The following is a 21009-nucleotide window of genomic DNA, read 5'->3' on the forward strand; positions in this document are numbered from 1 at the left end:
GTCATCAAATAATTAATGAGAAAAACTACATGGGATGTATATCTCAGACCAGATGATGGCATATAAAGGAAATAGTTTCTCATTATAATTCCAATAATGACTGTGGTCTTTTGTGTGTGTGTGTGCTATAAGTAAAAATTTGATCTCTTGGATCATATACTATTAAGTAACAGGAACTGAGTTCTTGTTTCAGCCTTTCAAGCTGAGCCTGTTTCAGCCTTTCCTAAATATAGTCAGATAACTAAAAACTGCAAAGGGATGCCATTGCATTTAAGGCAAAGTTGCTTGCCCAATCAGTGTTAAGATACACAGAGAGAAGAATCTAAGTTCATATTTCTTTAGTTGGTTTGTCCAGTTGTTTTCATGATACAAAACACTGATTCATCAATATCCATTGACCACTTAAGATGGTCTGTTACAGCTCTCTGTAAATAAAGGTTTATTATAGCTTTTCACATTCAAAGATGCTGCTAAGATATAATCATATTTGCTTAAATTGAAAAGGTACATACTTTCTTAAATTTTTAAAAAAACAATGATGTCTATTAAGTTCTTATTTCAGAAGGAATGGGTTTATTTGAAATATAAAGGAAAATTGCTTTATATTTGTAGTTTTGGAGAAAAAAATATAGAATTTTCACTTGTCTATCAGTATAGGTAGCTTCCTTGTCTTACTTCTAGTAGTTTCCTCAATAAATCACCTATTTTAATGTCATTTATGAGGAATATATGTTATTCTTTCTAGTTACATCACTGCATTAATGGGAAATTGTTGTAATTTAAAGAATCCAGGATTTCTAAAAGGCACACCTATGATTTATTAAAACTAACAACCCTTGGGCTGGGGTTGTGGCGCAGTAGTAGAGCACTTGCCTTGCACATGTGAGGTACTGTGTTTGATCCTCAGCACCACATAAAAAATAAGTAAATAAAGATATTGTTTTCATCTACAACTAAAAATATACTTTTAAAAATAACAACCCTGCCATTAAATATAGAATTTTTTATAACAAAATGTTAGTAATTCAGTAAAAGAGGAGACAATGTTAACCAAGGTAAGTACTTTGATTAACAAATATGTCTTCTGCTCATTTCTACAGACAGGCTCATTTATTACCTTGTGAAACATAACAGAAAATATAACTGAAATAAATAATGTCGGGTTTGGTGTCTCTCTTTGCTTCAGTTGTTTTTCTCCTTCAGTTCCCTTATGTGTCACTGCTCTTCCGAGTCAAGACATGCAGGTGATATTTGCTTTGGGAGTGTCATGAAGGTAGTGGTTGATGGATCTGAGCTTTTCAGCTGTCTGTAGTTTCCTCTTCTTTTCAGTGTTACCACTATCACCATTTTCTATCAGTACTTGCATCATAATTACTGAAAAGATCATGGAGTCCATTTATGCATCAATTCAAATAACAGGTTACAAGCACTCTTACATGCACTCCATTGTTTTGGATAACATATTTTTTAAAAAATTTAAATTGCTGTTTTTGAAAATAAGAGGCAATATTTGAACATCACCTGGTGGTAAATCATTTTGTATTCTAATTGTGATCATATTTTATTATCTGATCCATTATTAATTATGCTATTTTAAATAATAAATAGTGCTACATAGGATATAGTAAAAGTTACATATATATATATATGTAAAAATATGTATCTGATTATAACAGCTCACTGTAGCTCTTCTTACCCTAAAGGTGTGCGTGTATACATATGCATGAGTTTACACTATGGGTGGATTATTTCATTTTTACCTGTGTGAGAACATTATTACATACATCATTATATACTTTGCCACACCTCTTTGTTCTTTCCTATAAATCTCCAATTACATTTAATATATATCTATGAGCCATCAGTTTTTATCCCCTCTATTTTAAGAAGATAAACACAGTGAAGTCCAGATGACTAACGGAGAATAGAAGAATGGACTGATAAAAATTACATAGGGAGCAAGTTGTTCCTCTTTAGAATTATCCTTTCTAAATAGCTGTTTCTTATACATAATACCCAGCATTCTTAACATTTCCTTAAATTTTCTATTAGAGACATTTGCCCCTTTGCTTTCTGTGTCACATATTATCTATACTGTGTTTCAGCAGGCACTAACAATTTGAGAGAAGTTTCAGGTTCTACAACATTTAACTGAATAGTAGGTGCTTTATTTGATATGTTTTTAAAGTGTCATGCATGGCCTAGTGATAGCCTTGCATTTCAACCTGAATTAAATAAGAGATGGTAAGAGCATATCCACATGGAAATATCAACTGATATTGTGGTTTTGGGCCTGAGACTGGATAATAGAATACCCTTAGATTCATGCTTCATTGAGCTTTCTGTTTTGTACCTTCAAAACTTGGTTCATAAGACATATGTCAGGATTGAGGAGAAAGACACATTGTTCACATTGGGGCAGATGGTTTGTTGAATGAAGGAGAGAAGTGTAGGCATGTTCAAAGTCATTTTTACGTATTAAGTGAGATACACGAGGAACATACCTGTCATCGAAGGAGACTTTCTCATTGGACAGGCTCATAGCTCACATTCAGTTTACATATTTGCCTTTCTAGGCTTCAGAATCCCAGGAAAGGTAAGCAGGTGCCATCAATATGGACTGGTACTTTTAAATGAAGAGGTTCATGTTTGCCATTCACTGTGGTGGTGGCAGTGAGAACTGGGCATCATCTCTCATTTAACAAACTAAGTCCTTTCCTTAATTTCTCTGGCTCTCGCTATCTAGAGCATTGCTGTCATCAATCTTTGTCTGAAAACAAAAAAGTTCTTTAAAATAAATGGTTATCAAGCACTTGAAATACAACTAGTACAAGTTGTAATTTTCATTTAATTTATGTCTAGTCATGTAATTATTGGTTATTGAATTTAATAGGGAAATGATAGAACTGAATGCTAGCTAATATTTATTGAGGATGCATCATGAGTCATGCCTAATCTAAGAAATTTATATGTCCTCACTCATTTAATCCTCCTAAGAACGAGTGGGTGTTTTAGTCAGGCTTTTCACCACTGTAACTAAAAGACCAGGTCAGAACAATCATAGGGGAGGAACAGTTCATTTGAGGGCTCACAGTTTTAGAGTCAATAGAAGGATGACTCCATTCCTCAGGGCTCTAAGTGCGGCCCAACACCATGGCTGAAGAATCAGACAGAGGGAACCAGCCAGCATGATGATCAAAAAACAGAGAGGGAGAGAGAGATCTTCACTTGCCAGATACAAATATATACCCCAAATCCATGTCCCAATTCCTACCCCCTCCAGCCATACCCTACCACTTCAATTACTACTCAGTTAATCCCAATCAGGGGATCAATTTATTGATTGGGTTAAGACTCTTATAACCAAATAATTTCTCCTCTGAAACTTCTTGCCTTGTCCCACATGGGAGCTTTTGGGGGAACATCTCACATCCAAACCATAACAGTGGGCATATCAGTATTTCCCCTATTGTAGAAGTGAGAGAGGATTAGCATAGAGAGAAAATGGCAAAGTATGGATTTAAACCTGGGCAGTATATTCACAGAGTTTTTATAACTATGTCTTCTCATCTTTAAATACTAAATTAATCCTATTCTTTTATTTTTCTTGCTTGCATTCATCATGTATGTATTAATGCTAATTTACCCATAAAACGTATCAGTCTTTCCTTTTGTTAGATTCCTCTCCCTTACCTGTGTGCTAAAAAAAAAGAAAAATTTAATTCAATGTATGGATTACTGAAAAGCTTCCTGAACATCATTCTACCCCCTCAGAAGAAATACTTCTGAAAAGTTTAGTGTATACCAGGATCACATGGTACATAGGTGGCTATTTATGGTCCAAGAGATACAAAGGAAAGCCTGAGAATTAGCTGATATTGTTTATTAGTTGGGGGACCATGCTTTTTGACCCTTCCACTGAGTTAAATTACCTTATAAGTTTGCTCCCGGGCTGATTGACTTTAAAAACGTATTTGTCAATACTTGTACAATTGTTTCAGTGAAAGGCATCATCTTTCATCATTATTTCTGCCTCCTATTTTGTATAAATAGTAAATTATCTTTTTGTTAAGAGTTGAAAGTCCACCTTAAAATTACAAAGCAAAGAAGGAAGGGAAAGAAGAACAAAATGTTAGAAGGAGGGAGATGAACAAGAAGAAGGAAACAATGAAAGACAGAAAAATAAAGAAGGGAATAAAAAGAATCATCTTGTGTACTGAAAGGCTACATGTAGATCATATCAAACACTACAGTCCACGTAGAGGTGTTCTACCTGATCACAAGGCTATTGTGATCATAGTAGTATTTGAAACAAATTGAAATCAAGAGATCATGCTTGGGATATGTCTCATTTCCCTGCTGATCCCACCAGTCAATTTGGTTTTATAGGTAATTCCTTACAAATTCACGTCACTTCCCAATTAGTCAAAGACTTTTGAGTTTGCTATTTCCATGTTAGAACAACAACAACAACAACAAGAAGAATGGAATCAGGGATTGGTCACTTTTTTGTTATTTTCCTTTTGCAGAGAAAGTTTTCTTTTCATACAGACTAGTTTCATATGTGATGATGATGATTTTTGTCAGCTTTAGGTTTACATTGATTTTTGGTCCCTGCAATTTCAGTGATATTTTTCCAATATGCATAGATAAATGTCATGATTAATTTGAATTCTAGATGGATCAACTTTAGTCATACGCTGACCTTCCTAGTATGACTGGGCATAGGGGAAGGGAGTAATCTCTAGACAAAGTATGAGAAAATTGACTATCTAAAGGAGAATTAGGGTACACTTACCAATATAAAAGGGGTGTGATTATGCACAAACAAAAGTACCAGGATCCACTCTAAAAGATAGCCACCAAAGCCATATTTGTTCTGTGACTGTGATAATGTTATTCTTTTCACCTGATAAACTTTTCTCATTAGTTAAACCTGTCCATCATTCATAGTTTATCTCAAAACATCATCCATAAACAGCCCTAAATTAATGTTTGTCACTCCATTAACTACTGTGACAGCCTATTAAAATATCTTTAATCTATACCAGAAATAAAAAAAATATGATCCTCTGTTGGCTCTGTTTTTCCTACTTTATTTCTATGAGTTTGTAGATTGTATTTCTTTAAAAATAATAACTACATCTTTTAGGTCAGGTAACTAAATTAAGAGCTTGATTTCATTTTTCTTTCAGTTTTTATAGAAGTTGAACTTCAGTGTATTAATCTAACTTATAAACCTTCTTTCTCATTTTTATTTTCTTTGAATTACTAAGCTGGGCAGTAACCATTTATATTTTACAGTGATTTTTTTAAAAATGTGATTACATTTATATAAAAATATATACATATAAGGATTATGTAAAGAACACAAAACCGCTTAATTTAGATGGTTTAGGTGATTGTGAATAGAAAATGATGTAGGGGATCCTATGTGGATCCTCTGTTAGGAAAATTCCTATGAAACCAAACCAATAAACCTGGCTGCTTGTTCAGTTCACCACTAGGGCCACATCACTTTAGCACTGAGAGGGTTTACCTTGAACCAATGTAGGTCTATGTCCAATAAAATTTTGCTTAAGTCAATCAATACTGACAAAAGCATACTAAGAACTGTGTTAATTATCACTTTTCATGATTTTTGGAATATTTTAAAATTATGAATGTGAATTATATTAGCTTTACCCTTAGGTAAGAAACCCTTGTCTATGCTAGATTTCCAGATAGAATCTTCCACCAAATTTCTGATAAAAGTAGGAAGTATGTGAGGAAAATGTCTATTGAGTTACTAATTTATGTTGCTTGGTATCCTTTGTGAAAGGATACACCTGGTAAATCAGATGTAGAATTTAATTTTTGTACAGAAGATTCACTAATAGCCTGCTGTATGTCTTTAATTTGGAAGTCAAACTTTCCCATCACAGTTGATAAAAATTTTAAATTAATACACAAATAAAATTACTAAATTACTATGATTATTATTGAATAAAAACTTCACCCTTTTGCTTTTCATCAATTTTTAAGGTTCTTACAATGTTTTACCTAAATTTTACCATATGTTGTCTTCATCTACTTCCATAAATATATCGAAGAATGTTAGAGAATATTTGAGAACACAGAAGTATTTGGGGAAAGCCAAGCATGTCTGTTCACTTTCTTCCTATGGAAAATAAAAGTTGGACTTCTAAGCAAAGATTATTAAAATAAATAAATAAATAACAAAGATATGTCTTTAAAACTAACATCTGTGGCTCATCTATTGACACAGTTTCAGAAGTTAAGATCCCCTCAGATTTTGTTTTATACCCTGGGAACTTCAATCCAGGAGAATGTTGGTATGAACTCCAGCCATTGTAAGTAAACTTCTTTGAAGTAAGTTCCTACTTCAGAGGGAGCTGAGAGTACTGAAAATCTTTAAAAGTAGTTTTAATAGAATATTAGAATATTCACACACCAACATATCACAAATTACATTTAGCCATCAATCTTACCCCTGAGATCTTTCCTTTTGCATAATGTAAAACATTGCTATGGTTTCCAATGTAATATTCTTAATTTGGCATCAAGATTTATGCAAAATACATAATATGTAAGTTTCAAATTTAATGGCAATCCTCTGCATGACTGAAAAGCTGGAGTCCACCATATACATTATATTTATTCTTTGTTTGAAAAATTGTTGACAATTCTCCTGGTATGAGAAAATTTGCTATCCATTATCAGCTGCAGATCAGAACATTAGGAGGCACATTCTCTATGCAGTGGATTTTACAAGTTAACTTATGGTAGCATTGTCTTCCTTTCCAAGAATGATCCAGTGTATGATGGTTTTCGTTCCATACTTCCTGTCCAGAATGAGTTAATGTTAAGAATATTCCGAATGAATACCTCCCTGCCACTGACTCACAGTGACCTAGGCCCAAGGCACTCTCCGGACCTTAATTCTCTGACCTAGAAAATGAGGCATTTGAATCAGCTGACTCTTAAATTCCCATCCAACTATTTTTTTTAAATTATTTCAGTATCTTATTAAGTAAATAATGTGCTTTCATTATAAAAAAATAAATTACTAAAAACAAAATTTTAAGAGGGCAGGGATCTGTCATTTCATTCTGCAATATGAAATGTTTTGATTCTGTCATTAACCTTCTAGCTCGACCCCCATCATCAAGCATTCCCATAATGAATTCATTTGTGCAAACCAGTCACTCATTTCTAGCTGCTAATATTTTCAATATTACAGAGACAAAACTGTGGCAATTTAACCTGAGACCTTCAGCTTTGAGAATCGTATAGAGAATAATATTTCTCCAGTTAAGACAAAACTTGTACTGACCACTGCTATATGAGATTACTGCCAATGTTGGACTTACTTGATTGAGCAAGGAATCACTGAAATTAGGTCACGAGGGAAACTGTCTTTTTCCCAATTATTTATCATTCAAATATATGGGGAAGCAATTGACTTTATTGAATCTGAAGTGGAAAAAATATTTAAGGTGTATGACCTTAGTTTCTTGGGAACAGTGAGAATTGCTCATGCTTCTTATTACATGGGGATACACAGAGCAAAATCCTTTTTGCTATAAACTTGGACTGCTAACTTGGAGCATTTTAGCCTGTCTAGCCCACACAAAACAAACAAACAGTCTTCATAAAATTTAATTTCATTTAAGTACTCTAGTTGAATTTTATACAGTTATAAAAAATTCAAGTATGGAAAAAGAATAAAATGTCAACTGTCAGCAGCTCAGCATAGCTTATGGCTTTGCATTTCTGCTCTGTGGGAGAAAGCTTAATCTTACCACTGCTTAGTTGCTTCTGCCTTAAATTTCAATCAGTTGAAGGCTAACACAGTCAGTTTATATTGTTTTTCTCCCTCCTTAGAACCTCTGGGTTCAAGAGCATTTCACTCTATAGACAGTTTAGATGTGAGAACTGGGTTTGCAATTGATCCTTGTGTATCTTCTCTCATTGCTGCTTTATGCTGAAGTGTGAATCCTATCAGATCAAGAATGGTTCACTCTGATCCTGATGTATCTACTGCTAAGGTGCAAGCTTCCACTATGACCTCTAATTCTCAGGGCTATATACATCTTGACTTCTTGGACCCAACAAGAGTGCCTCTTTGGTTTGTCTCATAACCAATTCACAAATTTTCCCCATTTCAAAATTCTCATTTTTCTCCATATATTTATTACATTGATTTATCTGAGGTATTTTGAAGCTTCTTCTGATTATTTTTAGGTACTTTCCTCAGATGATAATTTGAATTTTCCATCACATAATTTCCATTTTAGTTTCAAATTCTGTGTATGACTTATAACTTTTTACTCTGTATCTTAAACAACTCTTCTGCTTTAAAATGACACCAAATTCATTGGGATATGTCCTTGAGTTTCAGTAGTTATACCACATCTTCACATTGGGATTTTACAGTGAGAAAACTCCTGGAATCCACTACAGGAGTCAATCTATGTCCTATAAACTTTACCATTTATTCTGACTTTCCTATTCCCTGGTAAAATTCTTCTTCTGATGAGAAATCAGTTCGATATAATCATGAATTTTTTTTCCACTGTGAATTTTTGTTTTGATGTGATTATTATATTTTAAGTCTTACAGGATTCAGAAGTAAACCAAAACAACTTTTTCCTCCTCTCAAGTCTTATAATTGAAATCTATAACACTAAAATAGGCTTGTTGCTTGTACTAAATACTTTCCCAAATCCTTTAAAGACTGAAACAATACTGATGGTGATTATAATCTCTTCCTGAATATAGTGTATTTATTGACAGAGGATGAGAGAAGGAAAAAATAACTGGAAAAACTGCATTTGGATATCAAAATGTGATGCTGCTATAGTTAGAATTAGATAGATTTTCAATAAAAGTTTTGAAGTAATACCTTTATGGATTAATTTCATTTATTTTCATAAAAAATAGATTTTATGGTTCCTATTTTCATGAACAAAAACCTAATTTCTTATATTATGCCTTAAGGAAGTAAGAAAAATAATTAGGTCATAAATTTGGGGATGCCTATACTCTAATTATAACAAACTTTATCATTTATGTAGTGTTTATTTAGTCTCAATTTATTTTTGCATTTCAGTTGCATTGTCACAATTATATAAAGTAAATAAAATATTTTCTTTTGCATTTTGTAAATTTAAAAAATTAAGACAAAGAGGTAAAGGACTTGAGTAAAATAAATAATAGGTAAATAGGCATCCAAATCCAGGTCTCTTGACTCCAAAACCTAGACAATACTTATATGCTAAATTCTAAGAGAATGACTCATCCTACATAATTTTATCTTATTACAAACTTTCCAAGTACCTTAGGAGCAAGGACATCTTACATCTCTAAAAACTCCACTTATTCTAAACATATATTTAAATACAAATACTTTATTTTGTTTTTGTTTTTTTGGTACCACAAATTGAACTCAGAGGCACTTCACCACTGAGCCACATCTCATCTCCAGCCCTATTTTATATTTTATTTAGAGACAGAGTATCACTGAGTTGCTTAGCACCTTGTTTTTGCTGAAGCTGGCTTTGAACTCTGTCCTCCTGTGTCAGCCCCCCAAGCTCCTGGGATTACAGGTCTGCACCTCCATGCCCAGGTACAAATACCCTTTTTATTCCTTATTGCAGTGTTCTAAAGTTAAAAAACATAGCGATAAGAAATATTCATGATTAAAATAAATTATAAGTGAACAGGAACAGAATAAAAAATTCTTAACTTGATAATGTCTACCTAAAATTTACATCTAAGTATCAGACTTAATTGTATTATATTAAAATGATAAAATGAGGAAAAAAATAACAATGTCCACTATACCACACCTATTGTATTATATTTACGAACTTTAATCAGTGCAATAAGGCAAGATAATTTAACAAACTATTTGTAGATTGGAAAATAGAAAATAAATTGAGATTATTTATATCTAATAGGATTATTACCATAAGATACTCATAAAATTTGCAGCTCTATTATTAGAATATATTACATAACTAAACAAGTTTTCATGATATAAGCTAAATATACAAACTTTATTTTTCTTATCCTTACCCTATATCATGGTTTATATTAGTATGATATCATCAGAGCTAAAATTAGAAACTGTAAAACTATAATATCTTCACAAAATATGTAGTGCTTAGGGCTATATTTAACATACTATGTAAGATATATATTGAATATTATAAATCTTTATTGAAATGAATTTAAAAAGATTTAATAAATGCAGATGTATGCTCTTTTTATGAAGAGACTCAGTACTCTACATATGCTAATTCTCCACAAATTTATCTTCAGTTTCCCTATAATTCTGTTCAGATTCCTACAACTTTTTTATGATTTCTGGTAATTTTGTTAAATTTGTCTGGAAAAGTAAATGTCCCAAATATTCTAGAAACACCCAAAGAAGAACAACCAATGAAGGATTTGCCTAGATAGTGTGTACTTTATAAAGTTGCTGAAATAAAGAAAGAAGACTACAGACCCAAACCAAAACCCAGGCCACAGTGGTAATAGGACACATGAAAAAGGTGATTTTGCATATGAGAGAGAAATATCTGGGTTCTTCAGTACATAGCCTCAGGGATACATATAAAATAAAAATATGAACATGCAAAATATGCTGGAATAAGATCCTCACCTCAGATAAGAATAGATCCAAGACATAGAATCAATAAATATTCTTAACTGGGATGTGACAAGAGGATGGAGAAATGATACCTTTCCAACAAATGGTGCTAGAACACCTACAATGGATAGATATCTCAACTTAGTCCTAACAATTTTTATAGAAGATAAGCAAAATGGATAATGGGCTTAAAAGTAAGTTGTAAAACTGTGCATCCCTTATTTTAAAGCATAAGGGAAAATCTCTAGGACAGGGGTAAGGAAAGAATTTTGAACTTGGTACCAAAACATAACCTATAAAAAGAAAAATGAATAAATTTATCTTATTCAAATGTTATTTTTTCCATAAAAGTCATGTAGAAAAGATTCTAAAACAGGATACAAACTGGAAGAAAATAATTACAGCTATATGTCTGACAAATACTACTTTGTCAGACATATAGCTGCAATATGAAGAATTTCCAAGCTCAGTACAAAACAACAATAGTAATAACTTGCAATCTAGTTGGAAAAAGGACTAAAGACTTGGACACACATTTCACCAAAGAGGGCATAAAGATGTTAAGTAAGCACATGAAAAGATGTTAAACTTCATTAACTATGAAGGAGATGCAAATTAATACTCTAAGCAAATATTACTACACATAGGTCATAATAGCTAAAATAAAACAGTGATAATGCAAAATTTTGGTGATGGAGGGAAATTGCTAGTGAGGATATAAAATATTACTCCAAGGAAATCATGATAACGATTCCTCATAAAACTAAACATGCATTACCAAAGAACCCAAGAATTACCCTCTTGGGCATTTATAACATTTATTCATGTAAAGCATGTACATGGATGTTGATAGTAGCTTTATTTGTAATACACAAAACAAGAAATCAGGTAAAATGTCCATCGACAGAAAAATGGTTAAACAAACCAAACCATGGTAAGACTATACCATGGAACATTATTTGGCAATGAAATGAACAAAGTATGTATTCTATAGGGAATCATACTGAGTGAGGAAAAATGACAGTACAAAAGGTAACATACTACATGGTTTCATTTTATATAACATTTTAAAAGTCACATACCATTAGAAAAGGAAAACAGTTTAGCATTGACAGGATTGAGTTGGAGATTTTGGAAAGGAAGAGAATATGCTTCTCATGGAAATGAGAAGAATGCTTTAGGTAACAACTGCTCAGACTCTTGACTATAGGTGTGAATGTATGATACTACATATGTGATAAAACTGTATACAAGGCCACTTATATGAAAAGTAAAACTGTAAATGAATGAAATTAGGAAATTTTGTTAACATTAGTATCCTGGTTGTGATATTATACTGCAGCTTTGTAAAGTGCTATTTTTGGATATTTCTGTGTTATTTCTTATAACTGCTTATTAATATTAACTAAAAATGCTAATTTATGTAGATATTGATAGGGTACAATTGAACACATCTGTCAAAGAATGAACATCCAAACTATATGAAAAAAATGTGACAAATCAATTAGAAAATCATGCAATAGCATACAATGTAAATTACAAACATTTTTATCAGAATGGGAGATACAAATAGAAATACATAAAAATAAAAATGTACTAATTATACTACTCATTAACAAAGTTCAAATAAAAATATGACATTGCCATTTTGAACTTTACAGGCTAATAAACATTAAAAGAGATCTGTGAATCTGCAGGGTCAATGAGAATTAGAAGAATTGAATTTCCTGTACTGTTAGGAACACTAAAAATTGGTAAAATCACTTTAGAAAACAACTATGTATATACTGGTAAGACAGCAGTTTAACTCCAAGTAATATACTTTGAAGTAATTTCTACTTTTGTATATAAGAATACATGTATGGAGATATCTGCAGAACATTGTTTAGGGTAGCAAACAAACATTTCATATTAGAATTAATGAACTGTTATATTCACACACAGTAATAATTCTTCAGTAAAAATTCATATACATATCTACATGGATGAATTGCAGAAGCCAAATATTAGACAGAAATTTAAATCACAAAAAAATGCCTTATGATTTCCCTTTACAAAGTTATCAAAGCTAGAAAAACTGGATGTTTACTGTTCAGGAATATGTGCATAAGTGGAAAGAAAACTATTGGGAAAACCAAGGGAATTTAATTTTAAAATTTGAAAGTAAAGTCTAGAGACGAAAAAGAAATGTAATTCAGGAAGAGGCAAAGAGGGTCCAAAGGTGTTGTTAATGTTCCATCTCTTTTGTGGATGATGGTCAAGGGCTATTAATGATTACCCTTTAAACTCAAAATATATTTTACCTCTGTTTCTTTGTACAAAGAAAGTATTTCATAATAAAAAAGGACCATGAACAACTAGTTAGGTGTCCTCCCTGACAATTCTGTGTTCACAGATGTCAGGGCATTTGCTCTGCACTAAGCCCCTCCCCACCCTCTTTTTGTGGGTTAGACAGGTATTAGCACAGAGTCATGCTGGGGAATTTTAGAAGACAACTGTAAGCTTTTCTAACACATTGTGTATTCATTCAGGACACTCTGGAAATTGTGACATTCACATCCATCATTATGAGTGTTCAGGTCATCCTCACTAACCTGAAAACCATAAACAACAACAGTGATCACACATATGGGTGGCTCCAGTCTCACTCTTGACCCATGGCTGTTAAGGGTCACTTCTAGAGAACAGTCTACACCAGACAGGAACAAGTTGCAAATATGGAAGTGGAATTTTAAAAAATCCTCAGAGTAATAGGTCCTTTTTTTTTTCTTGCCTAGAACAAAGAAGATAAAAAGACTGAAATAAATGCTCAGATGAAAGATTTATTTTTCCAATCTAATTCTAAGAAGAAACTTGAGAATTGATTACACAACCTTATGTATGTTGAGATTTAATTAGATAATGTCTAAAAAAGAAACTGAGCTCCTCAAAGAAAGATGCTTCCACAGTGACTTTTTTATTAACTCTGGTAGTTTTGAAACATCTTTAGCTAATGCATGTTTGCTGTTGAAACTTCTTCATTTTGCCTCCATAAGCTATTTCTTTTAATCCTTCTGTTTAATTGGCCATTACTTGCACTAGTAAAGCTATCAGTAGGAAGATATTTTGAAGTAATGGAATACTTAAATCTCAGCTGTGGCTTTTTTCATATAAAGGCTCATGGATATTTACATATGTAAAAAAAAAGTGCTTATAATATAAGCACATAACCTTAATTACCTATCCTGGTCATGGCTTATCTCTTCTTCATAGATTCTACTGAAACATCTCCTTTTAAGGTTACCACATTTGATGCTGATATTCTGTAATCATTCACTTTCTATTTTTAATTTCTTCTCCCTAAGTAAACATTCAAGAAACTGTTATTTGATATCAACTTTGTGATGAGAAATTATGACACACAGCATTAGAAAATTAGTTTTGTTATTAATATCATTCCAATTTAAATAACAGATTTATTGAAATGTAATTCATGTATCAAAAATTATTCTTTTAAATCTGTACAATTCAGTGGTTTTTAGTATATTTACAGTTTTGCAATGATTCCCAGAAAAGCTTCAAAGAATTTTCTCACACCCAAAACTCCATATCCTTTAGTATTCATGCTCATTTCCCTTTTAACCTATGGTAACTACTGGTCCACATTTCTATCTCCAGGGCTTTACCTATAGGTAAAGATATCAAGTATACATGATATAAATTAAAACAAACTACATTGTCTTTTGGACTGATGTTTTTCATTTAGCATAAGGTTTTGAAGTTTTATAAATATTGTTTGCCTCAGAACTTCATTCCTTTTTATAATAGAATAATATTCCATTTATGAATGTGCCACACTTGGTTTATCCATTTGTTAGTTAATATGCGTTTGAGATGTTACCTTTTTTTGGCCATTGTCATTATTGGTTCTATAAATAATCAAGCACAAACTTTTTATGCATTCATTTTAACTTCTTTTGGGTATATAAGTAGGATGATTTGCTGTGGTAACTCTGTATTTAACAGTTTGAGACTTCTAAAACGTTTTGCAAGTAACTACACCATATCACATTCCCATTATCAACCTTAAGTGCAAGGGTTGCTATTTCTCTGCATCCTCACCAGTAGTTGTTATTATTTGTTGTTTTCCTTATTGTCAACTTAGGGGGTATGAAATGACATCTCCTTCTTTTAATTTGCATTTGGCTGAGTAAATATATGGAGCATCTTTTTGCATTTTTATAGGCCATTTGTACATCTTCTTTGTAGAAATGTATATTTAGATCCTTTGCCCATTTTTTAAATGGGCTAATTCATTAATGAGTTGAAGGGTTCTTTATATATTTTGGATATGTTTTATCAAATACAATATTTGCAAATATTTTCTTCCACCATATGGGTAATCATTTTACCTTTTTGATGGTATTAACTGTGACACAAGAATTTTATTTGGCTCAGGAGGCTAAAGCAAGAGGATCACAAGTTTAAAGCCAGCCTCAACAAAAGTGAGCCACTAGCCAACCCAGTGAGACCCTTTCTCTAAATAAAATACATAATAGGGCTGGGAGTGCCCCTGAGATCAATCCCCAGTACTCTCCTCCCCAAACCTTTTTATTCATTTTTTTCTTTTGTCCTTTGTACTTTCAGGGTTATACCTAAGAAACCATTGCCTAACCTAAGGTCAATTTTGGGTTCATATTTTGTGTGTTGCAAGGTAGTAGTTTAACTTCATTCTCTTGAGTTTGGATATTCAGTTGCTCTTGTATAATTTCCTGAAAAGATGATTCTCTCTCCCTTGAATTGTCTTAGCAACATTCTCAAACATCAACCTAACTATGAATGAAAGAGTTTATATCTGAACTCTACATTTTATTTTACCAATCTATTTATCAATCTTTATACCATTCCAATGTGATCTTGACTATTGTAGCTTTCTAGCTACTATATATTACTGGGAACTAGTAATATATTAACCCTGATTTTGCTGGAATTGTTTTGACAGTTCTGGGTCCTTTTTATATAACATAATTTTTATCAGTTTCCAATTATATCTGTATTTATAAGTCTATGTTAAAAAAGTCATGAGGTAGAAAGCAAAATTTTCTTCTAACCTTTAATGCTCAAACTTGCTAATTCAATGGAAATCAATAATGAGCATTATATAGTTCTGTAAATCATATGGGCATATAAGATTTTATATATATTTTATTGTATATACTCTTCCATATTGTTCTTTATGAGTTATTAACATTCTGGTACTCATGCTACCTCCTAAACACTAAACTATCTTAATAATTGATTAGGATTCCTATATAATGATGAATTATATTTTATTTAACAGGGAAATAGCATGGAAATGGAACGAGACCCTCAGGTTTATACAAAATTACATACAAGAGGAAGTGAGGGGAAAGGGAAAAATAATACAAGGGGGAGGAATGAATTGCAGTAGTGGGGGTAGAGAGAGAAGAGGGGAGGGGAGGGGAGGGGAGGGGGGATAGTAGAGGATAGGAAAGGCAGCAGAATACAACAGACACTAGGATGGCAATATGTAAAGCAATGGAAGTGAAACTGATGTGAATCTGCAATCTGTATAAGGGGCAATATGGGAGTGCATAACCCACTTGAATCAAAATGTGAAATATGATATATCAAGAAATATGTAATGGAGGGGTAAGACAAGATAATACAAATGGAAGAAATGATTTACAGTAGAAGGGGTAGAGAGAAAAGGGGAGGGGAGGGGAGGGGAGGGGGGATAGTAGAAAATAGGACTGACAGCAGAATACATCAGACACTAGAAAGGCAATATGTGAATCAATGGAAGGGTAACTGATGTGATACAGCAATCTGTATACGGGGTAAAGTTGGGAGTTCATAACCCGCTTGAATCAAACTGTGAAATATGATGTATTAAGAACTGTGTAAGGTTTTGAACGACCAACAATAAAAAAAAAAAAATATATACAATGATGGACAGATTGATTATGGCTCTTATTGTAAAATACTATTTTGCAATGGACATGTTTTGTGCATGTGTCTTTGTTTATTTGTACAAACATATATAAGATCATACCTTAGAAATTAAATTGCTGCTTCAAATATTCAGACATCCTACATTTTTTAGAGATACAAACAAGTTACAATACAGCAAGCTTTTAAAACTTTATAATTTAACAAAATTTTTCTACATTCTTATTGGTTCTGTGTCTTATCACTTTTTTGTTAATAATTATAAACTGATAGGGAAAATCATCATTGTCTGGATATATATTTAATAGCTAATGGAAACAGAATTTTAAATTTTATGTCATTATTAATTTTTGTGTGTGTATGTGTGAAATTCCATTCATGTCCTTTATGTTTATTTCTGTTGGATTGATGGCAGTACTAAACTGAAACTACTTTTTGCATGTTCTTGAAATTAACCCTTCGTCATATGTTTCTTTGGTTATAGAAAGTTTTTTAAAAATATTTATTTATTTTTTAGTTGTAGTTGAACACAACATCTTTATTTGTTTGTTTGTTTGTTTGTTTATTTATATGGTTCTGAGGATTGAACCAAGAGCCTCCCATGTTTGAGGCAAGTGCTGTACCACTGAGCCACAACCCAGCCCCCTCCCCCCCCCCAGGAAAAAGTGATTACTAAATTATTCATCAGAACAACTGTATTAAGTAAATCCTTCCTTATGTTAGAAACGATGATCCTGAGTCTTAACATACATATTTCTGCAAAAGAAATCTCAACATCTAAAACTTTGGTAGACAATTTCATAACAATATGTATGCTGACATTTATGTTCATAAGCATTGTTATCATTATTTACTTTTTAGTTTGAAAAATAGCATCACATTTTGAAATAAATTTATGTTTGCAGGAGATGTATCTCAATTTTTTTTTCTGAGTGACTTTCATTTACAATTTCCTCATGCCCTTTTTTATTATGGAATAAATAAAGAATAATATAGCTGTTAAGATAATTTAAGTAACGTCATATAAATTGAAATCAGTGAAAAATAGAGTTTAATAATAAATACAACTTCTCTGACTGGGTCTTTACAACATCCCTAATAGAAAATTGGTTATCCAGATATGTTTGGCTGTTGAGAGGGGAGGAGGGAAACATTTCACTGTAACAAAAAAATAAAAAGTGATAAACCCATGTATTATTTAAATATTAATATGAATTATTTTTAACTGTCTTTAAAATTTTTATTAAAATATAACTTACATTCTGGTTCCATGGCACATGCTTGTAATCCTGGTGGCTTTATAGGCTGAGGCAGAAAGATCACAGGTTCAAAGCCAGCTTCAGCAACTTGGCTAGGTCTTAAGCAACCTAGTGAGATGCTGTCTCTAAATAAAATATTTTAAAAGGACTGAGAATGAGGTTCAGTGGTTAAGTGCTCAGGGGTTTGATCCCTATTACCAAAAAAACAATCAATCAAAAACAATATAACTTACATTTATAAATATATAGTAGCAATGAACACAAATGAAAAGGATGTAATTGATTTGAGAAACACAGCAGTGAGAAGTAGGTTCTTTGTCTCCCAGATCCATGGACAATGGAGGATAAAGTATCAGAATTTATTTCTGTAAACAGAGAGGAAGTATGGCTCCTACAATATAGGGGTCCCAAATGGGTAGGCATTGAATTGCTACTATCTAGTGGTTTATATGGTAACGCTGAAGGTGAGCTTGAAAGCAATTGACTAATGATGTTTAAGAAGAGGAGTTTCTTCATCCGATCAGAATGAGCAACTTAGTGATCACACCTGCCCCTCTCTTCCAATCAGGATGTCGTGTTGTTCTTGTGCCTCTTGACATGCTGAACCACAATCTGGCCATCAGATACTTTGTACATGGAATTGTTGCAATTGAGGTGGACTCCTGTCTGCCTACCAAGTTTCTAGCTCCTGCTGTCATCATTTTACAAATGTAAATGCAAGTAACAAATTTCCCTATCAATATTTTTTTTGAGATTCCTTTGTCCCACTCTTTAGTATATGAACATTTGAGCAGACATTTAGATCTTTTACACACTTGGGTAACATGAGTAAAATTGCACAAACCCTTACATACTTGTCTTTTGGTGTGAAAATGAACTACTTCGTGATGTGTAACTGTGTATTATAATTACTACTACATCTACATCATCCACAGGCTTTTTTTTTTTTTTTGAGACAGGTCTTGCTAAGTTGCTAAGACTAAATTGCTGAGACTATCTTGGAATGTGTGATCCTCCTGCCTCAACCTCCTGAGCTGCTGGGGTTACAGGAATGCTATAGTATAATTTGTAGGTCATAGGGGATACACGTTAGTTTCCTAAACTAGACCCACCAGAAATGCATGAGATTTCCAGTTGTACTGCAACCTTCCCAATATTTTATCGTCTCTGCTTTCATTTATGGAATTCTAAATGGAGTGTCCCTGTATAACATTGCAGATATAATTTGCATTTCCTGGATGACTTATGATGTAAGCACTTTTTCATATGCTTATTAGGCATCTGGATATTATCTTTCATAAAGTACTTGTTCAAGATTTGCTAACTTTTCAAGATAGGATTGACTGTGTATATATTGATTTGTAGGAATTTTTAAGTACATTTATATATACTAGACATGAATCCTTTATATATTTTTCTATACTGCCTATTTTATTCATGATTTTTAGATGATTTTTTTTAGTTCCAATGAAGTATAATTAATCATCTATTTATAGGTAGTAACTTATTTTTTCAGTTTATAATATCCTAGATTTTCTAAGTCCATGGAAATGTTTCTGTATAGTTTATTCTAGAAAAAAAATATTATTTTACTTTTCTCAATTAGACTTATAATCTCATATTGTGTTTTGGTGTGAGGCAGATAGAGAGAGATAGATATGGAATGTAGGGTTTATAGTTATGCTTTTACAGACATCCAAATGATCAAACATCTTATATTGCAAACATTCTTGTTTTGTCACTGGATTTCTTTAGTATCAGTGTCATAATTAGAGGTATTCTGTCAATTTCTAGTTTCTCTGTTCTGTTCCTTTAGAGTAATTCTTAATCTTTGCACCAACATCACATATGATATATATATATATATATATATATATATATATATATATGGCTTTATAATAAATCTTCTAGCCTGGTAATATGTGTCCCATAGCTGTTTTCTTTTCAAACATGGCAATAGACATTCTAGACCCATTGAATTTTCACAACAGATATAGAATTAGATTTTTTTATTTCCACAATAAAAGGACTACTACAACAATAAGAAAAACTGATATTTTGATTAGGGTAGCATTGACTTTATAGATGAATCAAGGGGCAATTTTTAACATCATTAATGTTCCACTCCATGAAAATATTCTATTCCCTTATTTCAAAATTCTTCCTTCATTCTTTCAGTAAACATTTTGTAATTTTCAGTGTTGTAGTCCTGCACTTATCATTTATACATTCCACAAGTAGTTGACAATTTTGCATCTTTCATTTTATATATATATATATTAATTTCTTAATAATTTACTTCAAGAACATGGTTATGCATTTTGTTTTGTATATTGTTCTTGTTTCATGCAGCCTTGTTAAATTTACTTAATTATAAATTTTATATATTATTTGACAAATCAAATGAGATTTTTTTGTTTTCTCTAATCATTAAAACTTATATTCATTTCCCTTAAGATATTGTACTGGCTAGAACATGCAGCATAACATTAAATAAATATGGTAGTGAGTGTTCTTATTTTGTTTTCAACCTCAGTGGAAAGCAGTGTTTCTCCACTAACTGCAAGTTGTGTGTGCATGTGAAGAAATTCCTATAACTCATATTACTCTTAGGGTTTTTAACATGGTTGGGGAATTAAATTCTATCATATGTCTTTTTTCTTTACCAATAGATATGATCATATGAATTTTTATGGATGTGATAAATTAAATGACTTATTTTAAAATTTTAAGTAAATTTTGCTCCTGAGAAAAAAAGCATTTATTGGCCATGATATATGATTCTTTACCCAGCTTAGTTCCATGAAAGCTAAAATGTTTGATTTTATAATAAATATTAATGCTTCATTTGAATTTTGTCACTGGACATTATTTAAGAAATGCTTTTCAGAACATGAGAATGCAAAATTTCTTTGTCATTCAATTTTTTTCGACAACCAAACTTACTTTGTCCATCACTAATGTGATTCTATTGTTTCCTTCTGAAACCATATTTAAGATAGACTATAAATTACTACTACACACTTGAAAGAGAAGCAATCCTACATTTTTGTTTAGATAACTTGGCTTTTTACTATTTCCACACAGATTTCTCTATGTTCATTTTCCTAATGAAACTTTACTGCTACTTTTATATAA

The sequence above is a fragment of the Ictidomys tridecemlineatus genome, chromosome Y, assembly GCF_052094955.1.
Source record: "Ictidomys tridecemlineatus isolate mIctTri1 chromosome Y, mIctTri1.hap1, whole genome shotgun sequence".
Lineage (NCBI taxonomy): Eukaryota > Metazoa > Chordata > Mammalia > Rodentia > Sciuridae > Ictidomys > Ictidomys tridecemlineatus.